Source organism: Microcebus murinus, chromosome 2, assembly GCF_040939455.1.
Source record: "Microcebus murinus isolate Inina chromosome 2, M.murinus_Inina_mat1.0, whole genome shotgun sequence".
Lineage (NCBI taxonomy): Eukaryota > Metazoa > Chordata > Mammalia > Primates > Cheirogaleidae > Microcebus > Microcebus murinus.
The window spans coordinates 24,710,163-24,725,376 of record NC_134105.1 but is presented as its reverse complement, the minus strand read 5'-3'; the positions used below and the strand labels follow the sequence as shown (position 1 = coordinate 24,725,376).

The following is a 15,214-nucleotide window of genomic DNA, read 5'->3' as shown; positions in this document are numbered from 1 at the left end:
CATTTTCTCTTGCACATCATTGAGTTTTCTTACAATCTATTTTGATATTCTGCTTCTGTCATTTTAGTGTTCTGAATTTGGTTGATATGCATTGCTAGAGAGCTGGTGTTCTCCTCTGGGGGAGTGCCTTCATTCTTCATATTTCCAGAGTTCTTTAACTGATTCCTTCCCATCTGGAGCAGCTATTGCTTCTTACCTTTAGGTTGTCATTTAGATAATGACACACCCAGTTTAGTCTCTTAGCCAGCAGATAGTGTTTGTGGGTGAGATTCGACAACACCCTGTATGATTAGTCAGTAAATGCAGTAAAAGGGTGTGCAAATTGACCTCCCTGTCAGTATGTGGTGCTTGCTGAGAGGAGCAAGCTACAGTGTTGTTTTTGGGTCCTATAAACATCTCTCCTTCCTCTGGAGAGGCACTCTAGTGCCTCAGGTGGTGGGTGGGGCCCTGGTATTTCCAGTTGTTTCCTTACTCTCCACCTCAGTGGGAGCAGGTGGGGGAGTTAGGCTGGGAAGAGCTAGATTGGATGAGCCTGCCCTCAAGTTCTACAATTGCTGTTAGCAGGGGTCAAGGTCTGTTCTGTGCTTCTGGGCAAAGCTACCATGGAGGGACTGAAATGGCCCCACTCAGCCAAAAAGTCTGCATGTGGAGGTGTGGCTGTCTGAGACTCGCAGTATAGACCAGGCCTTGCTCCTTTCCACCCTCCTCTATTCTCAGGTTTCTTCTGGGCCTCTGCAGGCAGGCAGGACCTCAAGCCAGTGAATCTTCCTGACTGTGATGGGAGCTGGGAGATTTCCTACCCAGGATCAGAGCCTGAGCTAGGTGCACAGACCTCCCATGGGAGGAGGGTTCCCCCTGAGCACACTGCAGGGAGGACCCACTCTGACTTGCCCCTGAAGGCACACACACCTCAGTAGACTAGTTCACAAATATCTCTTCTGTGCCCCCAGGCAATGCAACTGAGATCTGGGTGTATGGAATCTAGCCTGCAGGCATGTCCCCCAGGCCTCAGAGATCAATCCCTGACCTTGCCAGGGAGAAGAGTGCTGGTCTCCAGTCACCCCTGGAGTGCCCAAGCCTGATCAATGTCTCTATGCCTCGGGGTTTTCCCTGCTCTGCTGGAGTCACCAGGCAAGCAGCACCAGGGAGGACCAGCAGGTAGGGAGCTCACAGTCTAAGTACCTCTCAGTCTGCTGCAGGGACACAAAAGGAAAGGTCCCATTCCCTGTGGATGTCTCTGGGTGGTAGCTAAATTGTCTTTCTTGGCAGCCATGGGTAGGGGAGGGGAAGAGGAGAATGAAGCAATAGGGCACCTGCCAGTTGGCTCAGGTATGTGGGGCAGGAGGTGCCCTGAGGGAGCTGGGAGCCTGGTGCCCAGTCTACAAGAGGATCACCACTCACTGGAGGCAGCCATCTCTGGGCTGGTGTTGGCAGGTCTCTCCAGCAGCTCAAGAGCCCACCAGCAGTCTGAGATACGAGGGAGGGTAAATTTAACTGCTCCACCTACCCTTGTTGCTGGTCTCCAAGCCTGCTGGGGTTTAGACCCTGCTGATGCCTTTCTCCTTCCAGTTCTGCTCCGTGGAGTCGCCTGTAGTTTCAGGCACCCTTTCTTCCAACCCTCATTGATCTATGCTTATCTGCCTGTTTGTTTTTCTCACTTTCATCTAAAATCTGTCTTTCTTGCAGAGACACTCTGGCTGGTGGTTTTTCCTCGTCCGCCATCTTGCCTCGATTCTCCAAGACTGTTTAAAATTTAATATTCTGGTGTTCTGGTACACGGCATTGTTTTTAAGTTCTGAAATGCAGGGAATTTTTGTTAGTGTACTAGTGTTATTTCAGTATTTAAAAAAAATCTGAATTGTGGATGTCTGAAGCCTACCCAGAGAACTATACACACATCAAGATTTCCAAGGTGCATTTGTTTAGAAAGCAATCTGAACATCTCTGTGAGAGCCTTCCAAGGTCTCTTGTTGTGGTTTTAATTCCCACACCCTGAGTGATAATGAAGATGCAGATGCAGAACTGAGCCTCTGTCCCCTGTTTCGGTCCCTTGTGTTTTCTTCAGAGCCACTTTGGGTCTCCAGTGAATCTGCCTCATATCCGGGGGTGGGGAGGACTTTAAAGAAAGTGGGAAGGAGGTTTGGTAGGGGGAGTTAGGGGAGAAGAGGTGGGGAAAGGTGCAGGGAGTTTCCCTAGACCCAATTCTCAGCCCTTCTTCAAGTTCTTCACCGAGTTATTTAACCAGCCCTCATGTGGAACCTCACACGTTCCAGGCACCTTTCTAAGCACTTTGTAAATATTAACTAATTTAACTCTTCAAAACAACCCATTGAAGTTGGTGCTATCATTACCCTTGCTTCACAGACAAAGGCACAGAGAGGATAAGCAACTTGTTCAAGATCACACAGCTAGTGAAGAGCAGAGCTGGGACTGGGACCTGGGCAGTTTGGCGTCAGATCCCATGAATTTACCACTGCACGATGCTACACTCGTCTGACGGCTGAATTCGCTCTGATCCTCATCTCCTCCTGCCCCCTGAGCCAGCATTTTCCTCACGGGCCTTGCTCCCTCTTTCTGGTACTTTGTTTAGGCCACTGCCTTCCCCCGCAATGTCCCACCTCGAGAGACTCGAGTGAGAAGGGCGAAGGAAGCTCAGTCATGAACCCTGGGCCATCCCAGGTGAAGCAGCATTTGAAGACCATGTGTGGGTTTGGTGGGGACCACAGCTTGCTCTTAACAAACTATGAGTATTTTAATACCATGTACACTAATTGAAATACAACCACTGATTGTTTTGCTCCAGAGATGCAGACACTGGGTCAGAATCAGAGCCATCTGGGCAGTGACCTGGAGCACCCATCTATAGGGAATTTCAGACATCTTTGGAATAAATTGGGAAGAAACTCAGATTTCCATCTGAGTTTCATCGGGCCATCTGGGCAGTGACCTGGAGCACCCATCTATAGGGAATTTCAGACATCTTTGGAATAAATTGGGAAGAAACTCAGATTTCCATGCAAGACCCTGCATGTAGCATATAGAATGCCAGTAAGTCTTCTGCGAAGGTAGGCAAGACCCTCAAAGGGAATACTGTGCGATATCTTGGATGCGGGTTATTTTTACTCTGAATAGTAGTTTCGTTAGCACACACTATGTTGCATGTTTTACAGAGGAGGAGATTGAGGCTCAGAGAGGCTGAGTGATCTGCCCAATGTCACAGCTAGTACGAGGCAGAGCTGGGGTGTGATCCTGGCGTTGCCTGTGTCTAGGGCTTGTGCTTTTAATGGAGTTCCCCTGCTGCCTCTGGAGAGACGGAAGGTGGGGAAAGATATGGGCCCAACACTTCCCCCTCCCCCTCCGTCTCATGGCCAATGTGGGGTAAAAGCCACTGCGGGGAACTCAGGTCTGTGGCCGATAAGGACCTGTGAGCCACAGAGGTGCAAACACTGTCAAAGAGAAGGGAGGGGAGATGAGAGGGCATCAAGAAAGAGGTGGCATTTGAATGGGGCCTTTGATATATGGTTCATTCAGTTACTATTTTCTGTGTCCCTGCTGTGTGCCACACACCATGCTGAGCACAGAACACACATTGGTGAGTAGAAGAGACATTTCTCTGCCCTCTCGAAGCTGCAGTCTAGAGCAGCACCAGCCAAGAGAACTTTCTGGGCTGATGGAGATACACTGTCCAATAGGTTGTCACTGGCCACATGTGGTTATTGACCACTTGAATTGTGGCTAGTGAGACTGTGGAACTGAATTTTAAATTAAATTAAATTAAATTTAAATTTAAATAGCCACATGTGACTAGCAGCTACTCTACTGGACAGTGCAGGTTTAGAGGGAAAGACAGACAATAGACATAAAGATATACCTACGATGATAAGTGCTATGCAGGAAACAGGTGCAGAGGATGAGGATGATAAGGAGTGTCCTGTTTGGATCGGGCAGTCAGGGAAGACCTCTCTGGGGAGGTGACATTTCAACAGAGACCTGGAGGGTGTGTGTGGGCCATAGGCAGAGGGTGCAGTGTGTGGAGGGGCCCTGGAGCAGGAAAGGGCTGGGTGTGCCTGGGATAGTGAGAGGAGGTCAAGGTGGTGAGAGTGTGGTGGGCAAGGGGAGGGGACCCGAGGTGAGGCCATGGGGGGTGGGGGCCAGGGGTCTGGCCCATGGACTTGTAGGCTTGGGTGAGGAGTCTGTGGGAGGTCTCTCGCTCTGGCTGCTGCAGACTGTGTGTGGTCACCGTGGATATGAGGACATCAGGGAGGTCCGGGTGGGAGACGGGGCATGGGGTGGAGTGACGGCTTTGAGATGAGGGAAGTGGCTGGATTCAAGACACACTTTGAAGGTAAACATGGCAGGCTGTGTAGACGCACCAGATATGGAGGGCAAAGGAGGCGGGGAGCCAAGGATGGGACTCAGGTTTTTGGCCTGAGCCACTGGGCAAATGGTGGCACCACTTTCAGAGAAAAGAAAGTAAAAAACAAAAAACAAAACATCAAAGCACTCAGGCTGCTGGCTGGTCATCCAGATGGTTGTTGAAGTCAGAGGAAAGCTGAATGTTGACTCGCTTATGCTGTGTCTCTGCGGGCTGAGTATGTGAGCACACTCCGCGTGGGCGAGTAGGCTTTGATGTTTGTACACATCTTTGCTTTGGGTAAAGTAAATGCAAACATTTGGGATGGGGTGTGTGTGCGTTTGAGTGTCTGCATTTGGGATGAGTGTATATGAATGTGTGCACACATCCATGCAGGGGCGGGTGGGGTCAGTGTGTGTGTGTCCATCTGTGTGTGTCTGTGTGTGGGTTGAGAATGTCTGTTTAGGATCCAGGGTGAACCTGGGCCTGGGTTTACCTCTGTGAGACATGTACAAGTGAGGTTTGCGTGCGTTCAGAGTGAAAGTGTGTGCATGTTTGTAGGGTGATGTGTGTGTGCATGTTTGTGTGTGCAAACCTTGTGTACGTGTGGGTCCAGCAAGTGCATATATTTATGCACAAGGGTGGGGCTGTAGGTAGCTCCACATTTCCTCCTACATCAGGCATAAGTGTGTGTGTCGGGTCTGTGCGTGCACATCTATTTGGGCGACCACAGGCACAGGTCTGCGTGTGTCCGTCTGTGGGGAGAGTGCACGCACACACGCGCACAGGCATGGAAGGATGGTGCCCCAGGGATGGGTTTGTGTGCCCATCTGTGTGCCATGCATGCGCCTGCGTGTGCCTTTTGGTTCCCCTGTGCCTGCAGGTCACAGAGGCAGCACTTGCAGAGCGTGTTATGGCATGTTTATAGGTCTCTCAACCTTAATGCATTTTAAATTTCCAACCCAAGGCGATCCCAGTGGGTTGCAGAGTCATTTGTTTCTTGCTCTGATTTAAAAAGAAAGTTGCCACAGTGAGGTCCCTTCTGCCTCCAGCCTGGCAGTCCCACCTGATTCTTCAGAGCTCCGGGTGGAAGGAGGACACAGATGTGGTTTCCAGAACGGTGCGGTGGGTGGGTGGGGGTGAGGGTGTCGAAAGTGAGCTGGGAGAGGGGCTCTGTGGAGGAGGGGTAGAGGCTGGGGTGGTGACCAGGACAACGAGGCGAAAGAAACCCAACTCTCTCTTCACTTGGGCAGTCCCAGGACACGAAGGATGATGCACTGCCTTCTTGGCATATCCTCTTTCTTTCCCGTCTGCCCAAGGATTTGCACCTGGCCCTGCACTTCTTACGCTTTTACCCATACACTCCCGGGGCAACCTGACCTCTAGCTGCTCCAGGCAACTCCTGATACCACAAATCCCTTTCCGAGCTCTTCCGGGCACCTTCGAGAACCCCTCCTGTGTGCCTTCGGCAGCCACGAATGCCCACCACTTCCCTCCCGTTCCTTTCCAGGTCACTGTAGTGATGTCTTTTGTCCCAGTGGAAGCCCAGAGTGCCAGCTGTGTCCCCCAGACTGAGGGTCGTAATTTCTGCTTGTCGCCGCGTGTGCTAAGAGCCCTGAGGAGCCGCTGCCGCCTAGGCTGCTTGCGGAGACCCGTGAAGGCAGGAGAAAAGCAGCTCCTCAAACTTTACCTTGTAGTTAGGGAGGCCACCTTGTGCCAGGCCTCGGGCACGAGGTGCTTGGAGCTGTGCTGGGGGCGGCGAGCGACACAGCAGGGCTGTGCTCAGAACCTCCCTGACCCCTGTCTTCGAACCACGCTCTGGACCTCAATTCTGTCTTTCCTGAAATGAGTTTTCCCTGGAGACTCCTTTTGTCCTTCACAGCGACAGCCCTGGGTGGGCCTGCCTCACCCCTGCTGCAGACGTGCCGGCGTGCAAGGACACACGAGGACTGACTCTGGCTGGGACCTCTGTGTCCTTTGACACCACCTGTCTGATGGTCTCACTTGCCAGCCATTGGGGTCTTCTTTGAAGCAGACAGTTATTATAATACATTTTTCTAGCCTTTAATCAGGCATGGGCTGGGGCTGGGGCTGGGTTTGCAGGGGCCAGGGGTCTCTTTCTTGACCTTTGATCAACCACAGACTGGAAGGACCCCGCACTCACCTGGGGGATAAGCCTACAATCTGTCCTTAATGTCCCCTGTCACCATGGGCCTCCTGGTCTTATCCCATAGGAGCTCTGTCTACACACCTGGCTGGGCAAAAGGGCAGGAAAATCCTCAACAAGGACCTGTGGATGCACCTTCTGGAAACTGAAGACACCTTAAGGCCAAGTTGGTGATGTTTTTTTCTTTTTAAGAAAATGGCTTTTATTGTTTTGGTAAAAAAACACTATGTCTAATCACTGGGGAGTGGCAGGATAGCTTGATGGCTAAGCACAGGGACTCTGGAGCCTGATTGCCTGGGCCTGGCCCCTGCCTTTGCCATGTACTGGCTGTGTGGCTGCGGGCAGCTGTGTGACCTCTCTGTGCCTTGGTATTCCTATCCTTCAAGACAGAGGTCATAGCAATATCCACTTTCTAGTGTTTTATGAGAATGAGATGAGTTAACATATATAAGGGATTTACAATAGTCCCCAGCACATAGTAGGCATAATATATGCATTCTCATTTTTATTGTTAAACATCTTAACAATGCAGAAGAAAGGAAAACTCACACCACATGCTACCACCCAGGGGACCTTCATCCAGACATCTCCTTTAGGGCTGAAGCATTCATCGTTTCATATAAATGTGATTTATGATATGTATTGTTCAGATTTGTTTTTTCACTTAACCATATGTCTTTGAGCTTTTTCCATATCAGTCCATATAGATCTACTTCATTCTTTGAAAATGAGTATTAATGAGCTACGATTTATTTGCTCAGTCTATCACCCACTTGTGGGCGTGAAGGTTGCTTCCAATTTTTCACTATTATAAACAACACTGTAGGCATATGTTGTGCATATGTCTTCTTTTGCATTTGTCTTGTTACCTCCTTGGGCTACATTCTGGCAGTGGGACAGCTGGGGCAAAGAGTGAGCACATTTCACATCTTGATACCTGTGGCCAAGCTGCCCTTTGGAAAGGTCGTACCAATTTACTCTCTCTCTGTCCTCCATCAATGACGTCTTCTGGTTGGACCTTTTCCATTTTGATTTGGGGTCCCTCATCAGGTCTCCCCTGTGCCCTGAGGTGAGGCCACCTGAATGCAGAAAGAAGCTGGATGAACACATATTTTTATTAGCCCATGAGATCATGAGCTGCCGGGAATGCATTGCCACCGAAGGCACTTTCTGAGTGTGACTGTTGAGGTCCCTGCTGGGGTTCTTCCCGAAGCAGAAAGGGTGAACCATGAAGCATGGGGAAGTGGGTTGAAAAGTGACTTTGATGAATGTGAGCATTATTCTCTCCAGCCTGCAGATGGAAGCAGCCTGGTTGATTTTACCAGATTTTGCGAGAGAGCAGAGGCTTCGAGTGACACATTGCCCTTTTCAAAGATGGCTGCAACAGGAGTACCCATGCCACACGCTTGTGTACAATGGGACCATGCCATGCTGCGTTAAGAGGTGGCATCGAATTCCCTTCTTCTTGAATCTGGCCTGGCTTGTGACTGCTTCGACCTATGGAGTCTGGCAGAATCGATGCCCTTCTTGAATTCCTGAACCACAAATCTGAGAGCAAAATAAAATGATTGACGTTTTACTCCACTGAGCTTTGGGATCATTTGTTACACAACTGTAATAACTGGACGTTTAGCCACCGCTTACTGGGGAAGACAGTCCGGTGAAGTACAGCAATTTTCAGCCCTAGGGTAGCTGAGAACCAAGCGAGGCTCTCATTAATGATGCAGATTCCTGGACCCCACTTCCTGAGGTTCCAATTTATTAGACTTAGAGTGGGGCTGGGAACTCTGCGTTTTCACATGAGATGAGCACCCCAGGAAATTCTGGCACAGTTGGTGCCCAATACAAAGCTTTGGTGAATCATTTAAGAGCACAGGCTGTGGAGTCAGAAGGATTTGGATCTGAATTCTGATTGTGTGAAGTGCAGGCGGTCGTAGTTTCTACCCCATGGTGGCATTGCGGGCATTAAATGAGATAATGTCTGTTGTGCTCAGCTGGCACATAATGAGTACAGAGGAAACAGTGACTGCTGTCATTGCATCCCGGAGCGGGAATTCTTAGGCTAGGGTCTCCCCTCCCCTGCACTTTGACATCAAATGGAAAGTAGTGTGTTTTAGTGTATTTACCTAGGAATGGGGTCCATAGTTTTAATCAGATTCTCAAAGGGTCCTTTATCTAAGGAAGGTTAAGAACGCTCAACAGAAAGTTTCTGCTGCTTGGCCTGGCTCCAGCCCCAGCACACCCCTTTCCTTCCAGCTGGAACCTGTTGACCACACCCAGTGGGCCTGTTCAGCCCAGAGCATGGAAGGAAGACCGTAAGGTGTCCTGGTTTTACCCTCTGGGACTCAGTGAAAGTGCAAGGAACCGCAGGGACAAAGATCTGGAGGTAGGACTCAGCTGGAGCTCATAGGCAGCAGTAAGCTGATGTTAAGAAAAAGAAGCTGATTGGAGTCTGATCACAAACTATTTAGAATGCCAGGTTAGGAATTAGGACAGAGGAAGTAGGGGCTCGAGGCAAATTTCTGAGCAGGACAGTGGCAGGATCACCGCCGTGCTTTAGCAAGATGTCTCTGTGATGGAGGGAAGAATGCAGCCTGGCTGTTAAGGCAAGGGAAGAACTCTGGATTCAGAAGCAGGTTCAAGGGTGGACGGTGGTGTTCCTTGCTGGGAGCTCTGCGAGAGCTGGTCTCGGCTGACTGCTTCTGTTTGCCTTCCCTGCCCAGGCGTGTGAGGTCCACAGAAGAGCAAAGGGCTCCACTCTTTAGGCTGGAAGGCTAAGCCTGGGTGTCGGGGTAGCAGAGGGAAGATTAAACTCCTGCTGTGTGCTTGGGCAAGCCCTCCTTCTCTCTTGCCTCAGTTTCCCTATTAGTAGAATGAGGGATTAGGAGTGGGTTTGTTACTGCTTCAATCTGCTCCTTGGAGTCCTGCTGGCATAGGCCAGGGACGGCAAGCATGTTTTCACTTCTGTGCCACTGCGGCCTGGCAGGCTGTGTTGAGTTGGATTCTGAAGTGGAATCTAGGCTCAGTGGGAAAGAGCTATGATAGATTCGCAATGCCTGCCCTGGTCGTGACATGAGCCGTGGCCTATCTCATCAACATCCAATCATATGGAGATTTTATGATCATACAGCATGACTTCAGCTGCTCAGGCTAACATCGTTGCAATTTTTCCTGTGTCTGTACATCAACTTGATTAACTTAAAATTAATATTTCTTAAAAGTTAATATATTTTGAAGTTACATTGATTGCTAACATGATTGTGAGTCAAGATTATTAAAAAATTGCACATGCAGAGAAGTCTAATTTTTATTCCTAGCTCCTTCCCCCCCATTCTTGCCCTAGCTGCCAAAGGTAATCACGTTTATATACTTTTGGTTTATCCTTCTGTTTCTTTTTGAAAGTTACATAATGCATGGTTATCGTTCCAATCTGTCTTCAGATCAATTAAAAACCCCAAATGTTCTTTACTTTTTCTTACCTACATTTCTTTTTAAAAATAATCTTTTCATTGTGGCATAATGTATATACAGGAAAGTACATAAATCTTAAGTGTACAGCTCCATGAATTGAAAATTTGAAAACTCTAAGAGTAAATGTGCCCATATAATCACCTCTCGGATTAAGAAAAATAATATTCTCGGCTCCCCACAAATACTCCTCATATGTCATGCGTTTATTAGATGTTTGGACATCTTCTTTTGTGAAGTGCCTGTTTAAACCTTTGGCTCATTTTTCAATTGCACTGTCTGTCTTTTTACAATTGGTTTGTAGGGCTTCTTTATGCATTCTGGTTGCAAGTCTACTGTTGACTACAAATATTTCAACCATCTTCTATTCGGGGTTTTTTATTTTACTCTCTCACTGGTGTCCTTTGATAAATAGAAGTTCTTAATTTTAAAGTAGGCTGGTTTATCAATCTTTTCCTACGTGATAAGTAATTTTTTGTTCTGTTTAAGAAATCTTTGCACCACAGAGTCATAAAGAGATCCTCCTCTACCATCTAGAAATTTTATTGTTCTCTCTTTAACATTTAGGATACTTGGAATTGATTTTTCTGTATGCTAAGGTAGGGGTCTAAACTTTTTGTTTTTCATACAGATATCCTGCAGACCCAGCACCATTTATTGAAAAGATAATCTTTTCCCCCCTGCACTTCGGGAATCCTACTTTACAAATTTTGAGTATCAATTGAATAGTGAGTTTGATGTGCTAAATTATTTTTGTAGAATGTGTTAGAATAAATACATACTTATGAAAATAAAAAATGCTTAGCCTACATTAAACCACCTAAAACCATCTTACATACCACACTGTAGGAACCCACTCAGTGGGATGTTGGGATCACAGCAGCAGATAAGGGAGGATTTTCTGTTGGAGTAAATTTTAAAAATGTCTTTAAGAAGTTACTATATAAGGAGTTCATATTTGTTTTAGAAACAATAGAAAATACAGAGAAATAAAAGGAGTAAATAAAAGTCATCTATAGCTCTCTTACTCAGAGAGAAAAAAACATTTTGGTGTGTTCTTTTCCAGACATTTTCCCATGTACACATATACATGTTGTATCTTATAATAAGGGGGTAGTGAAATACATACAGTGTTGTACCCTTAACTATTATTTAATATGTTCTTAAAACTTCATGTCAATTAATCATATTTTATATAATAATTTTAATTGATGTCTACAGAGGATATACTAGTTGGTTCCCATTCCACCCTCCTAAACACAGACTCTTATCCCCCCCCTTCTCAGCCCCTGCCTTCCATACCCCTATTTTAATGGTACCCATCATCAAGCTTAAGAAACAAAACCAAAGGTCTCTTCGTTCACTCTTCTGATTTCATTTCCTTTTCTGCCCCCTGAGTACCAATTACTCTAGAGTTAGTGCTTCTAACTAATTTAACATGTCATGAATGGTGTATAATTTTACTATATCCAAGTATACCCATTAACAATGTGTACTGCCTTGTAGGCTTGTAAACTTTATATATATAAATGATATCTTACTATACACATCCCTTTTCAGGTTGCTTTCTTCACCCAAAATTATGCTTCTAAGTTTTATCTGTGTTGCTGTATGTAACTTTCATTGCTTCATTTTTAACCACTGTGTAGTATTCTATTATGTGAGTATGCCATGATCAACTTGCCCATTTCCTACTGATAGGAAACATAAAGAATGATACTCTCTTCTTGAGCAATCTGTAAGAGTTTCTTGTGGGTTCATACTCAGGACCAGAATTGCAGGGTATGTGATTTAACTGTAGCTAGCTATTACCCGCCAAATTGAAGTTTGTAAATTTATAGTCCCATCAGCAATGTATAAAATTTCCCATTGCTTTGCATCTTAACCAACCCTTGATATTGTTATATTTATAATTTTTTTTCCACTTTATGGATGTGAAATGGCATCTGTATTAGGCAGAACTTAGTTAGAAAACCAGACACCATACAAGGTATTTCAAACAGAAGGAATTCAATACAGGGAATTGGCTATGTAGATGTTGGGAAGCTGATAGAACAAGAAGGGAACACAAAGTTAACTCAGAAATAATAACTGCAAGAAGGAGGCACCACCCTTAGGGCTAGAGGAGCAAAAGAAAAGAGGTAGAGAAACCAGGACCTAGGAGCTCAGAGTATGGGTCCTGTGGAGCTGGTGCTCAAACCTGGGAATGGTGAATGGCTGCTGCTGGCATATGGGAGGAGTATGCTGAGGCTGGGTTTGGGAGTGCAGAAAGTAGGGGTTGGAGCCAACTGCTGCTGGAGTGGTGCTGGCAGGAAAGGTAGAAACAGGAGCTAAGTCTCCTCTTTCCTCATCTTGTCTTCCAATCTTCCTCAAGTGCCTCCCATTGCGGGAACTTGACAGGAAACCAGCTGGCCCTGGAGTCTGGAAAGCACCACGTTCGGAGTCCTGGCCCCAGCAACAGCAGAATCTAAAAGGGTGGATTTGAGCTGAGAGACATTGGGTAAATACCCTGCATAGCATCTCCGTGTGTGTATATAATACATCTAGATTATTTCTATTTTTATGTGTAGATATTTTAAACGGTGCTTCACAAACATCCTTGCACATACATTTTCCTTAGAATTCGTTTCCGAAAGTAGAATTATAGAGTCAAAGAAAATGCGTATTTTTAAGGCTTTTGGTCCAGGCTGATGAAATCTCTGGAGGAGGAGGTTTTGAAGGAAAGGAATTCCACCCCCTCCACCACCACGGTGATTCCTGGAAACCACATCATAGAGCAGATGGCAATAAGGAAGGTCATCTTTCTGCTCTGGAGTGCTGCTACCTGGGGATTGCTTCCTGCCCCAGGCGTGAGCTCCAGGAGACTGCAGCTCTAACCACCCTCTCTTAGAAAAAGAGAGCTATGGCCTTAAAATTCTTTATCATTTAAACTGGTTATATTATTCCCTGAATTTATAAAAGAGATATAAATATCTGTTGCCATTGACCACAGAAAAGCCACAGTGAATTACAAAGTGCACCCACACAGTCAGAGCACACAAAGATATAATTCCACAGTATCATTCATATAATCTACCTATACATGATGTATATATGTACAAGTGCTCAGTTATTAAGTATGAAATGTCCAATTTCCTTAAGTACTAAGTTTGACAGTTGATCGCTCTGACATTTCACTTTGACACTTCTTGTTTTATTTTATTTTATTTTTTTTTTTGTGATTTTACTTTTATTTCCTTCACGGTAAGCCAATCATGAGATTTCACAGTGATTTCTGGGTGGGGCAGAAGGAGGTGGTGTTAAGCATCAGCAGGGCTGTGGCCCCGCTGGCCTGAGGAGGTGCAGGCAGGGTGGGTCCTCCTCACTGGGGCAGCTGCAGGAGCACGGACTGCCCCGCCGGCAAGTAGGTGATGTTTGGAGAGCGTGACAGCTGGTACGCAATGTCCTCCGCGGCCTCCAGCTTGCTCAGCTCGATCAGGCCGTCCCCCGCGGTGGCCAGCGAGTTGGCGATCAGCTCGGCTGCCTTGGAGTCGCCCTCGGCAGAGATGATGGCCGCCTTTTTCTGCTGCTCAGCCTTTTCCACCACGAATCTGGCCCTCTCTGCTTCCTGCTGAGCCACCTGTTTGGCTTCCACCGCATCTGTGAACTCCTTCCCAAAGGTCAGATGCGTCAAGGAGACATCGTCCAGGATGAGCCCGAAGGTTGCTGCTCGCTCCGTAAGGTCATCGCCCACCTGCCTGGAGACCAGCTCTCTCTGGGTGATTAGTTCCCCTGCATCAAAGCGAGCCACCACTGACTTGAGGATCTCTGTAGTGATGGACGGCAGCACGCGCTCGTCGTAGTCCTCTCCGATGCTGGTGAAGATGCGGGGAGCTGGCTAGCCACAGGCCGGAAGAGGATGTGCAGTGTGATGTTGACATTCTGTAAATCTTTGCTACCAGTGATGACTGGTACGTTACGCGGTGGAGAGCGGCAGTCAAAGATAATTGGTTTCTGTACCCATGGGATGAGAAAGTGAGTCCCTTCCCCTACCACAATGTCCGGCACTCCACGGAATCGGTCAAAGATGACAGCTCTGTGCCCAGCATCCACATTATACAAGGCAGAGTTCACCATGCCTCCTGCAACGGCCAAGGCCAGGCCGAACTTGGCAATGGACTCAAACACTTTGGCAGCCATGTTTCCTTCTGTTGGACCCACTCACACCTGCTTCCACTCTGACCTCCACATGAATTCCCAGCCCTTGTTTTATTTTTATTGTGAAGGTATATCTTCAGTCTTTCAAGTGTATGTTTTGGCTTGTGATTATCCTTCACATTTTTTTTTTAGAGCAATTTTTGTGAAACGGTGGATAAGTAAAAAATTCGTGTTATTTTTGAATTTGAGTTCCGTTGTGGAGCCAATGCAGCACAGACAGTTCGAGATATCAACGAAGTATTCGGGAAGGATCTGGCTAATGAACACACAGTACATAAATTGTTTGGGTTCTGTTCTGGTGATTTTAATCTTGAAAATGAGCCATATGGGCGACCTGAGACCAAGGTGGATAATGATGAGCTGAAAGCTGTAGTGGAAGCAAATCCATCTCAACCTACGTGTGAATTAGCAGCAAGGTTTAATGTTACTATTCCAACAATATTGGACCATTTGAAACAAACGGGCAAGGTAAAGAAGCTGGACAGATGGGTTCTGCAGGAATTAAACAAACATCAGAAGAGAAATCATCTCAAACCCTGCCTTTCTACAACTGTATTAACTCCCCTAAAGAAAAATAAAAAATAAAAAAAAAAACAAAAAAACCCTGCCTTTCTTTGCTGTCATAACATAAAAGTGAACCATTTCTACACCGTATTGTTACATGTGATAAAAAATGGATTCTTTTTGACAATCTCAAGTGTTTGGCACAATGGTTGGATAAAGACAATGTGCTGAAACACAGTCCTAAACTGAATATTCATCAGAAAAAGGCTAATGGTGTCTGTTTGGTGGTCCAGCACTGGTATTATCCACTACAGTTTCAGGAAACCTGGTCAATCCATGACAGCGGATGTCTACTGCAACCAATTGGATGAAATGAGGAGCATGCTTGAGATTAAGCAGCCGAGATTGGTCAATGAAGACAGGCCAATCCTCTTGCAAGACAACACTTGACCATATGTCACACGGACAATGCTGCTCAAACTGTAGAAGCTGGACTTGGAAACTGTTATCCACCATATTCATAG

The 15,214-nt window shown here is 46.7% G+C and overlaps 1 pseudogene; it reads right to left on the bottom strand.

Annotated features, from left to right (window-relative positions):
- Window positions 1–13,212: 13,212 nt before the first annotated feature.
- Window positions 13,213–14,230, bottom strand: LOC142876375 (prohibitin 1 pseudogene; annotated as a pseudogene).
- Between the last annotated feature and the right edge of the window lie 984 nt (window positions 14,231–15,214).